This window comes from Nanorana parkeri, unplaced genomic scaffold, assembly GCF_000935625.1.
Source record: "Nanorana parkeri isolate BGI_ZX_2015 unplaced genomic scaffold, ASM93562v1 scaffold3126, whole genome shotgun sequence".
NCBI classification, from domain to species: Eukaryota; Metazoa; Chordata; class Amphibia; order Anura; family Dicroglossidae; genus Nanorana; species Nanorana parkeri.
Genome location: NW_017309394.1, coordinates 21,092 through 39,250, shown reverse-complemented (window position 1 = coordinate 39,250; position 18,159 = coordinate 21,092). Strand labels below are relative to the sequence as shown.

The following is an 18,159-nucleotide window of genomic DNA, read 5'->3' as shown; positions in this document are numbered from 1 at the left end:
TGTACAATGATCAATGTTGCTTTGTTTGACCAGAACTGTGTCTTCTCCTAGGAGCCACGCCCATGAAGAGTCCAGCAATGATCCCACAGAGGAGGAAAATGCAGCCGGAAATGAGGAAAGCGGAGAGGAAGGAGACATGGAAAAAAGATTTGTTTTACCGCTTGTAATGTGTAAAATACTGCGCAAATGTTAATCTTGAATTGGAAGTCATTTGATGTGCAGTAGCATTTGTGAACATGCTAAACAAATGTGTTATAAAAAGAAAAATTTACTCAAAATGGCTTCTGGGATTCAATGCATACAGCAAAAGGATTTGAAATGACTATCTATCTATCTATCTATCTATCTATCTATCTATCTATCTATCTATCTATCTATCTATCTATCTATCTATCTATCTATCTATATTACCTTTTGGCCTATTTCTGATTTTTGCCATGTGATTCTTCTGTAATTTTGGACATCTGAGATATTTGGAGGGACACGATCAGTATTGATATTCATGGCTTTTCCAACCAACAAAACCTATGACCAAGGCTCTGTGCCAAGTCTGAAAACATCCGAGTTGCTTAAATGTCTGAAAAGTCTCTATGAAGTCATAACGGACATCTGCAGTTGACCAATTAATACATCTGATACCAATTCCATATCTTAGGTGTTATTACTGTAAATGATGCTGCAATAATGTAATAAATCAGACGAGCTACAGCATACATTTGGTGTCTGTGTGTGTTGATCTCCAATATCGCGATATTTCATCATAATTTGAGCCCACGGGTTATTGGGGAGCTGGTTTTGCACCTGCACTTAAAATATATTACCCGGACAGTGTGATGGGTTTTCTTCTTTTTTCTCAACAATTAATCTACTATAATTGGGGGGCAACCAATTCTGACTCTCAGATGACACCACTCACTCTTAGATGGGACCACTCAGCTTTGTGTCTTTTTACCATCAATCAAAACAGGTACATAGTGAAGAGCTTACCCCCAACGGATAAATGGGTCTTCCATAGCCTGTCTAGGGATTCTAACAGCATAGTTCCCCCAATAGTACTTACCGCCTCTTTCTGTTCGTGACCGATAAAACTGAGATCCAGACTGTAGATATAGTGCTGAAGAACTTTATTGTAGAACTTAAGTAGAGAGAGTTAGAGCTCAGAACATCCAGGGTGGTGTAGACTCCTCTAAATTGTAGAAGAAAGTACTTACTGTCATCACAGAGGACCTTTAGCCAAATGTAGTGACGTGTGTCTTGAGCTCCTGGCTATGCAGTACTTGCATTGAGAGCTACTAGTCCATTCAGGAAATGAAAAATTGTGAGGGCAGTCCAGAAGACTAGCACTCCGAAGGGAGAATCCATGCACAAGTGTCTATAAGATTATGGGTGAGGGGTGGTGTTGGTGTGCGGCTTCCTGATAGTACAGACCGGAGTGTCCAACATGTGTAAAAAACCAAAAGGGAAGCGCTACTACCGCGAAGAGATTGAGGTGGGCCGGGCTGTAGAGTTTGGTTGGTTGTGGGGGTGGTCCGACTCACTTGATGGTGATGGGGGGACAGGCGGGTGTGCACCTTCATGGTACGGGTAATTTGGGGATCACCGGGAGATACAAGGGGTAGAAACGAGAGGTGAGAAATCACAATTGATGGAAACACAGTGTGGTGTGTAGCGACTCACCATTGAGTAAGGAAGGATGCGTTGTCATCGGCGACGGTGGTGATGAAGTTCCTGATGATCGTGGGGTTGACGCAGGTGTGATGTCAGCAATTGTATAAACTTGAAAGCTGGAGAGGAGACGAATTCTCTGTTGCGATATCCAGGCTGGGGGCAGTTCAAAGCTTGAGCTGTGGCGTCCTTGTTGCTGGGAGACACAGTTGGGAGGAGGAGAGGCAGAGGAGCTGCCGGAGTGTGGCAGCCTAGGGCTGTTCAGGGCCTGCTGTCTCTGGGCTCAATGTCCTCTGGTGTGGAGGGGTGAGAATGGTGTAAGCTTCCAGACTGCAGAACAGTGGAGCTGCGTCTGCAGGGAGTCTGTGTACTGACGTGGGTCAGTCCTGGGAATGAGGCCGCAATGGACGTCTGCTGCTGGAGGGGAGTGAGCAGCTGGGCACAGTGTTCGGGGACAGCTGGCCGCACGGACTTGGCCGCCGGTGGGGGGAAGCAAAAGGTGTTGAAGAAGTTCTTTGGGTAGACCTGACTCGGTGTGAGGGCATGGCTTGGTCTCCTAGGCTTCAGGCCTAGCCAGATAAGACAGTCCATAGCAACCCTCCCCAGACAGGGCACGGGGGAGAGAGACTAAAATTATAAAAATAGAATGCAGTTGACCAATTAATACATCTGATACCAATTCCATATCTTAGGTGTTATTACTGTAAATGATGCTGCAATAATGTAATAAATCAGACGAGCTACAGCATACATTTGGTGTCTGTGTGTGTTGATCTCCAATATCGCGATATTTCATCATAATTTGAGCCCACGGGTTATTGGGGAGCTGGTTTTGCACCTGCACTTAAAATATATTACCCGGACAGTGTGATGGGTTTTCTTCTTTTTTCTCAACAATTAATCTACTATAATTGGGGGGCAACCAATTCTGACTCTCAGATGACACCACTCACTCTTAGATGGGACCACTCAGCTTTGTGTCTTTTTACCATCAATCAAAACAGGTACATAGTGAAGAGCTTACCCCCAACGGATAAATGGGTCTTCCATAGCCTGTCTAGGGATTCTAACAGCATAGTTCCCCCAATAGTACTTACCGCCTCTTTCTGTTCGTGACCGATAAAACTGAGATCCAGACTGTAGATATAGTGCTGAAGAACTTTATTGTAGAACTTAAGTAGAGAGAGTTAGAGCTCAGAACATCCAGGGTGGTGTAGACTCCTCTAAATTGTAGAAGAAAGTACTTACTGTCATCACAGAGGACCTTTAGCCAAATGTAGTGACGTGTGTCTTGAGCTCCTGGCTATGCAGTACTTGCATTGAGAGCTACTAGTCCATTCAGGAAATGAAAAATTGTGAGGGCAGTCCAGAAGACTAGCACTCCGAAGGGAGAATCCATGCACAAGTGTCTATAAGATTATGGGTGAGGGGTGGTGTTGGTGTGCGGCTTCCTGATAGTACAGACCGGAGTGTCCAACATGTGTAAAAAACCAAAAGGGAAGCGCTACTACCGCGAAGAGATTGAGGTGGGCCGGGCTGTAGAGTTTGGTTGGTTGTGGGGGTGGTCCGACTCACTTGATGGTGATGGGGGGACAGGCGGGTGTGCACCTTCATGGTACGGGTAATTTGGGGATCACCGGGAGATACAAGGGGTAGAAACGAGAGGTGAGAAATCACAATTGATGGAAACACAGTGTGGTGTGTAGCGACTCACCATTGAGTAAGGAAGGATGCGTTGTCATCGGCGACGGTGGTGATGAAGTTCCTGATGATCGTGGGGTTGACGCAGGTGTGATGTCAGCAATTGTATAAACTTGAAAGCTGGAGAGGAGACGAATTCTCTGTTGCGATATCCAGGCTGGGGGCAGTTCAAAGCTTGAGCTGTGGCGTCCTTGTTGCTGGGAGACACAGTTGGGAGGAGGAGAGGCAGAGGAGCTGCCGGAGTGTGGCAGCCTAGGGCTGTTCAGGGCCTGCTGTCTCTGGGCTCAATGTCCTCTGGTGTGGAGGGGTGAGAATGGTGTAAGCTTCCAGACTGCAGAACAGTGGAGCTGCGTCTGCAGGGAGTCTGTGTACTGACGTGGGTCAGTCCTGGGAATGAGGCCGCAATGGACGTCTGCTGCTGGAGGGGAGTGAGCAGCTGGGCACAGTGTTCGGGGACAGCTGGCCGCACGGACTTGGCCGCCGGTGGGGGGAAGCAAAAGGTGTTGAAGAAGTTCTTTGGGTAGACCTGACTCGGTGTGAGGGCATGGCTTGGTCTCCTAGGCTTCAGGCCTAGCCAGATAAGACAGTCCATAGCAACCCTCCCCAGACAGGGCACGGGGGAGAGAGACTAAAATTATAAAAATAGAAACAAATGTATATTATCAGTAAGACAATAAGAGAATGAGACAAAGACAATACATTACGTAGCAAGTCCTTCTTCTGGTTCTATGTCTTGCCAGGGCTCAGAGAGCGCAATATGGCTGGGCGCTGTCTTTTATAATACACACGATCCATTTATACAAGTACTTCGACACCCATTTTCCCAGAAGCCCTCTAGGTCAGCATCTTGCCCTTTGATCCTTAGGTGATGTACAGCCACATTTAGATGCACTGCAGGATATCTTGAGGGGGTTTCCTTTGTGCATATAACCCCCATAAAATACCACAGGGAGCTATGCGTGACCTCCTTTCCATGAGATTGTATCTCTATTTATGACCCCACTTGACATACCTCCTGCAGGGATGAACACCATGGTTTCCAGCATTGATATACACAGCTGGCTTCTCTGATGACCCAAACAATCTAAGTTAGATTTAGGGGGTTATTCACAAAGCTGCCGTTGTTCGGCTATTCACTTCAGGCTTGTTGTAATAATCTATTTAATAGGAAGATGGAGCTCAGCTGCGGAGACACGTTAACAGTCACGTGCTCTAGCCCAGGAGTACGTGATGGCAAGGGTTAATATTGCCAAGCAAGCTCAGTGCATCATCGGTCTATCTTCCAACCTAACTAAGCTTGCTACACCTACAGTAATTGGTATTAATGCGGAATGCGGCAATAAGGATTGGTCTTTAGGGACAATTGCGGGAGAGATAGGCTTACTAATGTTACTTCACACAGCAATGCACTTCTTTGGTGATTATGTTCTATTCACACAACCCCAATACTTTGGTATCCCAATCAGTTATATATGGAAGGACTTTGTTGTTTGTGTAACAACATATATGTTTACTTCACATATGTTAAACACGTAGTATCACAGTTCTTTGAAGCAGGTTTGCAACAAGTGGTCTGCAGAATGAGTATAATCACAGTAGTGAAGACAATATCTTTAGTCACCAGCAGAGGGCAGGTTCCCCTTATCTTCAATGTAACAGTACATACGAATCCAGGATAAACTATAGCAGACAGTTGAATCCCCTGTGGGTAGCAGCCCAGAGGGGAATACTTGCGGTTTAGGTGTCCTGAAGTTTGGGTTGGTTTCTTCCTGGCCACGCTAGCACAGAGAGCCCAAGGTAGGTTGCCAGCTGGGGGTCAGCTGTCGGGTGGTTGATGTTCCGCAAGATTGTGGTGGAAGTAGCTGGAGGCAGGGAGACCGGCACTCGTCTGGCGTCCGCATAGGGTTGCTGGAACGCCAGACAGTTGTGTGGTCGCGGCTTATGATGAGGCCGGGGGCGGTCTTGCCTGACGTCGTCGGCCCAGGGGCGAAGCTTCCACTCGGTTCCGTGACTCGGAACGGCGGCGTCCCCGGGATCCATTACAGGACCCCCCACCAAGGGAACCCACTCCGTGGGTTGAAGGCTTCGAAGGATAGCATGCATGGAACCTGCGGACGAGGACGGGAGCATGGACTCCCGCTGCGTCTTCCCAGGAGTCCTCCTGGGGCCCGTAAGACTTCCAACGTAGAAGATACTGCAGCCTATTTCTGAACTTCCTTGAGTCAAGGATCTCCTCAATCTCATACTCCTCCTGTCCATCAACCGTGACAGGAGCTGCTGGTTGAGGTACACGATCCGGGAACGGATTGGAGACGTGGGGTTTCAGTAGCGACACATGAAACGTGGGGTGAATTCTGAGATCAGGAGGCAAGGTGAGACGGACTGCATTCTGATTTATGACTGAGGAGACAGGGAATGGACCGATGAATAGAGAACTAAATTTCCTAGAGGGAGTTCTCAGATTTAGGTTACGGGTGGAGAGCCACACCAGATCACCCACCTTGTACTGAGGTGCTGGCCTGCGTCGACGGTCATAGAAGTACTTTTGACGCCTTTGGGTTTTTTCGATGTTACTCCTCAGGAGGGCATTTGTTGACTGGAGGCGCTCGAAATAATCCTCAGTAGCAGGGTTATTAGATGGGAGTGTCTGAGGTAGGAGGAAGGATGGGTGAAAACCATAGTTAGAATAAAAGGGCGTCTGCCCCGTGGTGGCACTCGTCGAGTTGTTGTACGAAAATTCGGCCATGGGCAGAAGCGAGAGCCAATCATCCTGCAGATGAGAACAGTAGCAGCGCAGGTACTGTTCGAGACAGCGGTTAATCCTCTCCGTTTGACCATTCGTCTGGGGATGGTACGCACTAGACAGCCGCTGTTCAATCTGGAGCCTGGAACAGAGCGCCTTCCAGAATTTTGATATGAACTGGGAGCCTCTATCAGAGATGAGGGTCTTAGGGACCCCATGGAGCTTGATGAGCTTGATGACATGGAGCTTGAAGACATGAGGGCATCTGCCGTCTCAGATGAAGTGGGTAACTTTTTCAGGGGGATGAAGTGAGCCATCTTAGTCAGCAGATCCACAGCCACGAGTATGGTGCTAGGAGCGGCAGATGGTGGAAGATCCACGATGAAATCCAAGGACGCCGTCTGCCATGGTTTTTCCGGAATGGGGAGACTCATCAAGAGACCATAGGGGGCCCGAACCACATGTTTGGCACGAGCACAGGTGTCACATGACACCTGACACGTAACTCTGGACTGTCTCCTTCATGCGTGGCCACCAAAAGTGTCGGCTGAGCAATTCGAGAGTCCTTGTAATTCCGGGATGCCCGGCTAAGGGGTTATCATGACAGACTTTCAGGAACCTCGGTTGTAGGGCAGGCGGTACAGAGAGTCTGTTTTCCTTGTACCAGAACCCTCCGTTATCCTTTTGTACCTCGGGGAGGTTCGGTTCGGTTGCTAGGGCCTCTTTCAACTGGTCCTTCAGGGAGAAAGTGGCGTTGAGAAACTTTTCCTGAGGGATGATGTGAGTCTGTGGAGGGGCCAAGTTAGGCGTTTCATCCTTCCGAGAGAGAGAATCTGCCTTCCCATTTCTAGTTCCTGGCCTGTAAGTAATGAAGAAATTGAAACGTTCGAAGAAAAATGGCCAGCGAACCTGTCTTGCGGACAGGGTCTTGCTTTTCTGAATGTACTAGAGGTTTTGGTGATCCGTGTAGATAAGGATTGGATGAAGGGAACCCTCCAAGAGATGCCTCCAGTTTTCCAGGGCAGCCTTGATGGCTAAGAGCTCTTTTTCCCCTACGGGGTAGTTGATCTCCGCGGGTGTTAATGATCGAGAGTAAAACGCTACAGGGTGTAGCGGGAGAAGCACAGATTCCTTCTGGGATAGTATAGCCCCAATGGCCAATTGAGAGGCGTCGACCTCCAGAACGTACTGCATCTGAGGGTCGGGGAGTCTTAGGATAGGAGCCTTGGTGAATTGATCCTTCAGATCTTTGAAAGCTGTTTGAGCCTGAGGACTCCAGTGGAATCAAGTAGTCGTCCTCGTCAGTTGTGTCAGGGGTTTAGCGAGAGCCGAGAACCCACGTATAAACTTCCGATAGAAGTTTGCAAACCCCAGGAAGCGTTGCACGGCTTTCCGAGTGCGAGGAGTAGGCCAGTTCAGGACTGCGTTGATCTTCTCTGAATCCATCTCGATACCGTCTGGGGAGACTATATAACCGAGAAAACGTATAGAAGAGACTTCAAAAGTACATTTCTCTAGCTTGGCATAGAGATCATGGATCCTGAACCTGGCTAGCACCCAGCGAACATGTTTACGATGTTTTGCAAGATTATTTGAGTAGATCAGAATGTCGTCTAAATATACAACCACGCACACGTCCAACAGATCCCGAAAGATGTCATTTATGAAGAACTGGAACGTGGCTGGGGCATTACAGAGACCAAAAGGCATCACAAAGTACTCGTACAGACCATACCTAGTCCGGAAAGCTGTTTTCCACTCGTCTCCTGCTCTAATTCGAATCAGGTTGTAGGCCCCCTTTAAGTCCAACTTAGTGAAGATAGCGGCCGACTGGAGTATTTCCAGTAGTTCAGGAATGAGGGGAAGAGAGTACCGGTTCTTAATGGTGACTCGATTCAGCTCCCTGTAGTCGATGATGGGACGTAAAGAGAGATCTTTGTTCCTCACAAAGAACATACCTGAGGAAGCAGGTGATGAGGAGGGTCTGATGAACCCCTTTCTCAAGTTGTCGGCAAGGTAGGCCTTGAGGTGGGATAGCTCGGGTTCCGAGAGGGGGTAGATCCTCCCTGAGGGTATTTTGCAATTTGGTAGTAAGTCTATGGGACAGTCGTAGGGTCTATGCGGAGGGAGCGACTCCGCATTTTTCGTGCTGAATACGTCGGCGAAGTCCTGATAAGACAATGGTACAGACTTTGTCATCTCTAAACGAGGTTCGTTTAGTGACATTATGGGCACAGATATCCGACAGGTTTCTTGACAAAACCGGGAGTTAAGAGTAAGGGAAAGAGTGTTCCATTCAAAAGAGTGTTGGTGTAAACGCAGCCACGGTAGTCCAAGGACTACAGGGAAGTGCGGCGAAGGTAACGCACTCAACGTGATCCCCTTGGATCACCATCAAGAGTGGCTGAGTCAGGGGCGTGGCTTGGCGATGGCGGCGTGAGGAAGCACATTGCTAGAGCTCTGCTATCTCCAGGCATTATTCAGAAGGCCGAGACATCCTACAACCCAGTTCTTAATGTCGCAGAAGAGGAAATCCAGGTCTAATAACAGCCGGCACTCCCTGACATCCCTGCAGCGCTACTTATCGGGCCAAGCGCCGTCGACCCGCAACACCCCTCGGCCGGCCATGGCGTCAGAGACACAGGGTAAGCCTCAGGGGCCTACACCTCCGCGCCAACCTCGAGATACCCCAGACTCACCGCATGCTCTGAACCCGGGAACGTCTACACGGCAACGGATGTCTGACTCGCAGCCCGCACCCAGCGTAATTGAGGATCCGGTTTTCCGCCTCACCCCACCCCACCACAGACGTCCGAGGTGTCGACCTCCCTCTCTGCTAACGAGATCTCCTCCATCCTCCTGTCCCTGCCCACGTGGCAAGACATGGCCGCCCTGGTGACTAAAATGGAAGCTGCGCTGAAACGCGACATAGCGGGCATCCACAAGACGGTCTCCCATCTGGAGTCGAGAGTATCAACCCTAACGGATGACCAGACCCACCTGTCCCGCAGACTGGACCGCTTAGAGTCGGATAGGCCGTCCTATGACCGCCATCTCTCCGCCCTATACTTGGCTCAAGATGACCTTGAAAACAGGTCCCGGAGAAACAACGTTAAACTCCGGGGCTCCCAGAGGCCACAGGTGCAGCGGACCTCCGCCCCACAGTGACAGCCATCCTTAACACTGTGATGGATAGGTCCCCAGATTCCATCCTGGAGATCGACCGAGTCCACCGTGTGGGGGGACCCAGAGCAGACGGCGACCCCCGGCCTAGAGACGTACTGTGCCGCATTCATTTTTTCGATGTAAAGGAAACCGTGATGCGTAAAGCGTGGCAGAAGGGCCCAATCCCCTTTGATGGAGCCGACATAACCCTCCTACCGGACCTGTCCCGCCGCACGCTCCATATGCGGCGCCTACTGCAACCCCTTCTTGCTGAAATCAGACGTGTTGGAGGCCTCTACACGTGGGGTTACCCCTTCAGCCTGCATGTGAGACGCAACGGTCGGTCCTTCATCCTGCGCCATCCAACCCAGCTAGAGGATCTTTTTTCATTCCTCGGAGTGACGCCTGTGGAGATCCCGGACTGGCTAGGCCTGGACCTGGACACGGAACACCGTCCTCTCCCCCAACCCAGACGGAGGCGTAGCACATCCTGGAACAGACCCAGGGCATCCCGCCCTGCACCCACATCCAGCGAACCCTAACTCCGCGGGAGCCTGGAAGAGGCCTACTCTGCCGCACTGAGACTTGGTAGAAATTATACTGGAGGGCCTGTTGCCGCCCATGCCGCCGGCCGCTGATGGAACCTTGGATATCGGGATGCACCGGGACACGAAGATCTCACAAATGTGTCCCTTCACTTAACCCGCGCGACGCCGGTGAGATGCCCACTCCACTGCCCTACTCGCCGATGCACCCCAACGTTCCCGGCACGGACAGTCCCTGTTGTTGTCACCCCCGCCACCATAGAGAGAACCTGGGCCACTTGACTGCCTACACTCCTCCTGAAATGTATGTCTGGCTAACCTGAGACTGCCATACCAGAGCCTCTAGACACTCCCGCCCCCCGTATCTGGTCACTCGGGGGATCCCCACCTCTGCTGCCCCCTCTCCTCCGGACAAGGGGGGAGTCTAGCCCTCCCCTACCCCCCGCTCTCTTATCCATCTGCTCCCAAAGATGACGGGGGGCCCGGGACTGAAATACACAAACTCTTTGGGTGGGTGAAGGGTACAGCTCGATGGTCTGCACAGTATGGCGTTATATGACTCATACCGACATAACCGTTGTGAGGCTACGGTTCCCATTGATTGCTATGACCATAATGTTTATTTAAAAAATTAATGTTTTTCTTTCTTCCATCCCAGTGGTTCCGGGCAGGGTCCCAGATGCGTGGGAGTTCTCCGGGATGGCCTTCGAAGGAGTAGTGGACCGCCTCGCGGGCTGTGAGAGGTAACCCCCTCCACCCCCATACCAGACATGAGCGCACCTTCTAGACGCGGCTTGTCCGAGTGGTCACCTACCATGGGCCCTCCTGGACAACTCCCCCATCCTTCCTACTAACATTGGAGTAGCGGCCTGCCAGGTTGTCATTGTTACTGTTAAATGTTTGTTAATGTTAATGTTCCATTTTACTTTCCTATTCTCAGTGCTTAGCAGTTGTGCCTCCATGCTTAGGATGTCCCCTTTAGAAAAAGGAGAGGCCCTGTTGGGGGCCCTCCCCTACGCTAGTTATGTTACTGACACCCGAGAGATAGCATCTCACCCGCTTAAAATTCCCCTGCCCGTAGTGTTTGCCCACTTGCTGGCCATAGCCCACCACTTCCTCCCAAGTAGGAACTCGGCTCTGCCCAGATTCCCAGGGTGCCAGACTCAAAAAGGAGCGCCTAGCTCGTATCACCGATCTCTTGACGCAGATTCGCCACCTTGAATCCTGTCACAAGACCTCGGTGGAGCGCACGGTGGGTTTTCAGCTTTGCTCCCTTAGAGAGCAGCTAAGGGCGCTATGCCTCACCAAAGTCAAGTCCTCCCTGACTTTGCTGCCAGATATGATGATTGTATTTGGACCCTCTTGAGGAACTGTATATGTATAAGGAAAATGTGAAAAACCCTTGTTAAATAAAGAATTTACAAAAAAAAAAGAGTGGCTGAGTCTGATGTGTGATGGGACCTGAGGCGAGAGTACTGCCATCAATAACACGCACTGACACCGGGGTTGGTTTTTTGATTATGGGTATTTTATTTGTTTTCACAACAGCTTCATCAAGGAAGTTTCCGCATGCTCCGGTATCGATCATGGCCTTAAGCTGTATTCTTTGCTGATCCCACTGTAAAAGTAAATCAAGTTCACAGTGGTTAGTCATTTGGGGGGTAGTAGAGAGAAGTCTGAAAGAGGGCCTCAACTCACCCGAGGGTTTCCGTTTCAGCTGAGGACAAGCGTCAACTGTATGTTCGGGTCCCCCACAGTACATACAGAGGCGAAGGATACGCCTGCGGTTTCGTTCTTCCTGGGAGAGGGGACCGCGGAGTGCGCCGATCTCCATAGGGAGCACTGGTTCACTGGTTGTGGTTCTTTGAGGAGAATAGGATACCCCCGTGGATCGCTCAGATGCATGCGTCGGTCAATTGAAATGGAAAGCCTTATGAGAGCTTCGAGTGTTGTGGGCAGCTCTGCGCCAGCTAGTTCGTCTTTGAGTGTTTCCGACAACCCGAGTCTAAACTGGTTCCGAAGACTAACATCATTCCACTCAGACTCAGTGGACCACCTCTTGAATTCTGCTATGTAGTCTTCGACCGGTCTCCTGCCCTGTTTCAGGGAGCGGAGGTCAGATTCTGCCAAAATCTGTTTGCAGGGGTCGTCGTAGGACATAGCCTCGCAGAAATCGGAAAACGAATGCAAGATAGGATCTTCATTTTCCAGGAATGTATTAGCCCAGGCTCTAGGCTCCCCCCGGAGGTACGATATGGTAGTACACACCTTGTTTTTTTCCGTAGCATACGTGCGGGGTTTCATATCATACATTAATTTACAGGCTGAAATGAAGGAGCGGTAATTCCTTCTATCCCCTTGGAAAAGCTCTGGTGGACTGATCTTGGGTTCCTGGGGCTCAGGAAGGGGAGGTCTATTGGTCATGTTCTCAGAGATAAAGGCCCTGAGGGTGCGATTTTCAGCCTGTACATCGGCCATCTTAAGGGTGAGAGCTTCTAGTCTCTGGTTAAATGACACCATGTGTGAACGTATGTCCGCTGGCTCCATTTTACTTTCTATTCAGATGGGTTCTAGCAACCTGTAATAATCTATTTATTAGGAAGATGGAGCTCAGCTGCGGAGACACGTTAACAGTCACGTGCTCTAGCCCAGGAGTACGTGATGGCAAGGGTTAATATTGCCAAGCAAGCAAAACACACACTGACACCAAATGTATGCTGTAGCTCGTCTGATTTATTACATTATTGCATCATCATTTATGGTGATAACATCTAAGATATGGAATTGGTATCAGATTTATTCATTGGTCAACTGCAGATGTCCGTTATGACTTCATAGAGACTTTTCAGCAACTCAGATGTTTGCAGACTTGGCGCTGAGCCTTGGTCATAGGTTTTGTTGGTTGGAAAAGCCATGAATATCAATACTGATCGTGTCCCTCCAAATATCTCAGATGTCCAAAATTACAGAAGAATCACATGGCAAAAATCAGAAATAAGCCAAAAGGTAATATAGATAGATAGATAGATAGATAGATAGATAGATAGATAGATAGATAGATAGATAATTAGATAGATAGATAGAGATATTCATATACGTTTCAAAGCCTTTTACATTATGTATTGGAGCCATTTTGAATTAATTTTGCTTTTTTATTAGACATCTGTTTAGCATTCCAATTCACAATCAAGCAGCCCCAGTAATTTTACACAATCCACCAGCAACGTTCTTTAGTGTGTTGGCCCAGCCTCTTTTCTCTACGCTTTCCTCATTTCCGGCTGCATTTTCCTCCTCTGTGGGATCATTGCTGGTTTCTTTATCGGCATGGCTCCTAGGAGAAGAAACAGTTCTGGTCAAACAAAGCAACATTGATCATTGTACACAAGCAGGATTTTACTGGGGACAGAAAATGTCTCATTTTAGGTCACGTTGAGGAACACTAACATGTAGATGGAAAATGGCCCAGAGGGCGGCCACAGACTGGAATCCTTTATTGAGTAGCCAGCAGGAAGATTCTGATGTGTTCTGCACTATGGCACAGAACTTTCTCATCAACAAGTGGACCCTACTACAAGGAAGCATGAAGAGGGGATGTCAACATATTCTTATCAGGAGTTCCCATCACCTTATCCTAGGTAAGATGCAGATAAGCAGATATTAGACTCATGTCCTCCTGGATGTGTGGAGTGCGGATTCAGGACTGGGACTATCTGCCTCAGAAATTCATATAGGCTCCCTACTGAGGTATGATCCTTCCACACCTGGGATCTCAATTGTTTCCATTGACGTGATATCTTCACCTGATCTGGACAAATTGGACAACTATGTCCCTTGTCCTCTATAGGAGACCCTGTCACCAGACCACTCAGGTCAACACAAGTCTTTTTATATGGTCACTGAATGGATTTTATTGAAGTTATTTACCTGCAAAATCCTCCCGTGTGTAGGCACCAAAAACATGTTCTGGGTGCCGCCATCTTGGATGAGATGTCAGTAGCCCCAACATACACAGAGCTATCACACACATAACATTGTACAGTATTCTATAGCTCCTCCAGCAGCTACAGAAAATAATTTGTAGTGTCAGAACTATTGGGCAGAAAGGGATCAATTTCACAGGCCTAAACATGTTATTTTACAGATGTGTCTATGGGCATACTGGTGGCCATTTTGTCTATGTGCTAAAAGGTGAATATAAGTTCATTCTTCTCTTGGACAGAGACATTCACAGAGAAATTAGGAATGTTAGTATAAACATTCTTCGGATCGTAAATTGTGGGGGTCTCAGACGCACATCAGTTAAAGATGGTGCCAGCCTGTGTAGGGCTTGATTGATTACTTTCTTGCCTCCCTACAAGAGATTGGAATTTCTAAAGAGTATTTTTTTTCTCTTTGCTCAATTAATAGAAGAAAGGGGCTTATTTAAAAGTTCCATATGAAACCTTACTATTCATTTCAGTAATAAATATTAGCAATAATGTTATTATATAATTATATTATATGCAGCATCTATATGCCTACTTAATTGACTGATTTTAAGTAAAGTTTTATACATGTACTTTTATATATCCAAACTATATTCATTATATATTGTTTTAGTGTACCCATTGAAATATATTAGTGTGTATTATTAATAATGGGGTTTTTATATTTTAAGTGCAAAGTGTTGGGTGGTACACGCCAATGTATTTTATTTTATTTTAATGTGTTAGAAACCAATGTGTCTTGAGACTCATTACCTCAATTTTAAGGAATTGAGAAAGAATGTTAATGGCTTTAGGGTAGATCTTCTCTAAGCTGTAAATTGAAGAAACAGACCGAAAGTCTGACACTATGTAATCAAGTATTGTCAAAAGTTTATATTCATGGTTTTGTCCAAGGACTTCGGTCAAAGGTCATATCACTGCCTTATCTTTAGAAATTAGTGAAATTAAATGAAATGCTCCCAATTTTTACATAGAACAATAGTGCCCCCGGGTGGTGATTGTGAGGGGAAGGTATATGCTAAAAAGGACAGAATGACGTTATACTTCATGTCAATCATCACGTGGAACACTAAACCAAGCCCACATCACAGGGGGGGATATAGGGAGAGATTCCAACACCAAGGGGAATTCCATCATCAGAGAGAGTCGAACAAGACAAGGCAGTAAGCAAATACATTCCAAGGGTATAGGTCAGAAGCTGAGGACGGCTTTCCAAGGAAACTGAACTAAAGAGACCATTCCTGGTTGATGAGTATTGACTGCTGACTTCTTTCAAACAACTAAATTTAAATTGCTGATAAAGTATACTTTCTATCTGTATATTAGGCAATTCACTAGCCACATATATATATATTCGGGTAAACCATTGAGTTCTTGTAGAATCTAAATTGATTTGAGATAATTTTTAACTGCAGTAAAAATTGTGTCTTTCAATTTTGGGAGATAATTATATACATTTGTATAATCTCCAGGAAACTGATTTCAGTTTCTAGTCAATGGTCTAGTCTGATATATATTGAATTAAACTGGTGGTAATTTTTCTCTACTTTGAATGGTCTGGGCTTATTGCCAGCCCTGTGCATGATGGGATAAATATCGCCCATGCGCTGTGAAAGTTAGAGCTTGTGAATATCTGTGCTGGGAGAAGTCACATGTCAATTCTGAGCCTTTTGTTTTCTTATTCTGTCAGATACTGAAAAGACACCCATTACATTTAAAAAGTTGTTTTATCTTGGTTACATTTATATTTTGAACAATATCCTGTGGTTACATTTTTATGCATTACCCGTGATATCAAATTAATTGTTATTATCTGATCCATATTCTTTGTTTGTCACCAATTATATTTTATTATTATTTTGCACTGCTTTTTAATTAATAAATATCTATATTTTGTATACTTTTCTATTCCTCTTGTCTTCAAAGTCAGCGCAAATGAAAGAACTTGTATAAATTTTGATTTATGGAAATACGTTGGGAATCTCCTTAATTATAGATCCTCATTTGTTTCCATAAACAGTACTGTATATCAGAGCAGTATAAACATTCTGACAGTAGAATGGTGAGGGGAGGGATGGAGTGGCTGAGCCAGCACAGCACACATGCAAGGGGGGAAGGGGCTGTACTAAGGATTTGACTCTTCCTGGAGTAGTCAGATTTTCCAGCATATTTAAAGGAACATTACAAGTCAATAACAAATAATTTATGGAAAAAGCACAGCAGGTCAGCATCTAAAATACTCGATATTGTCTGAGCTTTTACCGAGATATTGTACGTTGGTGACAGAGTCTCCTCAAAAGGTGAAATTTTGACTTTTGGTTTGGTTGGAACTGTAAAGGGTTAGATATTGTGTCAGGTTTTTATTGTTGAAGAGATTCTCCCCTCACTTCCTGTCCTGTAATATGAACATGGTTTTATGATCATGGACATCTATGAGATGATGTGTAACCTGTGTAAACCTGAACTCCAACCACATATAAAGGACATATATTAAAGCAGCTCTGTAATGATCAATACATTATTAAATCAGTTGTGCTGCAGTGCAAGCAGCATGCTGATAGGAAGAGAGACAGAGAGATGAGCTAATCAGTCTTCTGCTTCTCCTTTCACTGTCCAGTCAGATACTGGCAGAGGGACAAGTAAGTTTTACCAAACTACAGCAGAGAAAAATGAAGTTTTCAGCACCGGTGGGTAGGGCTTGTCTGTAGGGCAGAGTTGTTTGAATCTGGGCTGGATGGGCAGAGATACAAATTCTTTGGTAGGTAAAATACTCCCATATATGTGTTTCGTTATTTGCCCGGAGTTCAGCTCACACATACTTACTCAGGCCTGCAGAGAGATAAGGAGACCATCCCCAGAAAGAAAACCAGGAACAGGGACTTCTTCAATGTGAACATCTTTGGTCTCTGTCGATGATTTGTATTCATGGAAAGAAAAAGAAGACAAAATGAAACCTGTGACTCAGTGAGGTGAATGAGATCTAATGAAGAATGAGATGGAGGATTCACCACTATAGAAAAGTCACATGAGGGGCCCTATGTACACATCAAATGATTGTTCCAATACAATAAAAGCTCCGACGTTTGTTTTCTCTACACCATCACAAAAGATCACGTACACTCAGTGGCGGACCTAATGCGGGGAGGAAAGAAAGAAGGGATGCGTTGCTGTATCGGCAGGAAAATGGCAATTTCGGCATTTAACTAAAAGTGCCATTTTCGGCCGATATGTTTTGGTGGCCGATATATCGGTACATCCCTACTATTTGCAGCAATGCAGAATGGCACAGGCTATAGAGAACTACACATCCCAGCAATACTTTATATAACAATAGCATTTCTGTTTAAAGTACTGCTGAGCTTTGTAGTCCTCTATAGAGGGTGCCATTCTGCATTGCTGCAACAGTACTTTATAGAACATTAGGCTACAAATACGAATTATTTTAATGATTTATTTACCCCCCTCACCTCTTCTGTCTTCAGCTGAATTCCTGTGTGTGTTTTGTTTGCTGGGTCCTCACTGCCGGCTCTAGACTTTGTGAGGCCTTAGGCAAAAAATAAACATGAGGCCCCATCTTACATATGCACGTATACATACACTCATATGTACACACATACAAAAATGCAAAGTCATTTACTCATGCATGCACACACTCATATACCCCGTTATTTATAGTACAGGCTTAAGAAGTCAGAACAACTCTGGAGATCTTCTTAAAAATAGCAGTAGATTTTCCTAAATATTAGGATGTATGTCAAAGCATTTTAGATAATTATTACACTTAAATAAATGGGGAGGGGTTAATTTTTATTTTCTATAGATTGAAGACACATATCTCTTAAAGCTATAAATGACCCCTGTAGGTTTAGGAGATATGCCTGTTTTCTCCCCCATCTCTCTCATGCCCCCTGTTCTTTCCACTATCTTCATATGCCCCCTGGACTCTCCCATCACCACCGTCCCCCCTGCACCTCTCCCCCAACTCCAGCACCCCTTCCATCACCTCTCATCACCTTTCCCCAGCCCTCTCAAATCATGGTCCCTTCCCATCTCTGCAGCCGCCCCTCCTTCTCCAATCACATATCTAAAGACCCCCTTCTCCAATTACATGTCCTCAGTCCCCCTTTTCCAATCACATGTCCTCAGTCCCACCTTATCCAATCACATCTCTGCAGCCCCCCCTTCTCCAATCACATATCTAAAGACCACCTTCTCCAATCACATGTCTTCAGTTCCCCTTCTCCAATCACATCTCTGCAGCCCCTCCTTCTCCAATCACATATCTAAAGACCTCCTTCTCCAATCACATATCCTCAGTCCCCCCCTTCTCCAATCACATCTCCACAGTCCCCCC

The 18,159-nt window shown here is 46.6% G+C and overlaps 2 long non-coding RNA genes across 2 annotated transcripts in view; one reads left to right on the top strand and one right to left on the bottom strand.

Moving 5' to 3' along the window:
* Window positions 1-5,931: 5,931 nt before the first annotated feature.
* The window catches only part of LOC108802800, a 15,314-nt gene continuing 3,086 nt past the window's right edge, over window positions 5,932-18,159 (bottom strand). The window contains exons 2-3 of the long non-coding RNA XR_001942238.1: window positions 16,629-16,702; window positions 5,932-5,942 (exon numbers count right to left, since the gene is read on the bottom strand). This is a non-coding gene — a long non-coding RNA (uncharacterized LOC108802800). The remainder of the gene's footprint in view (window positions 5,943-16,628; window positions 16,703-18,159) is intronic.
* LOC108802798 overlaps window positions 8,386-18,159 on the top strand; it is a 23,095-nt gene continuing 13,321 nt past the window's right edge. Inside the window, exons 1-2 of the long non-coding RNA XR_001942237.1 lie at window positions 8,386-8,396; window positions 16,437-16,444. This is a non-coding gene — a long non-coding RNA (uncharacterized LOC108802798). The remainder of the gene's footprint in view (window positions 8,397-16,436; window positions 16,445-18,159) is intronic.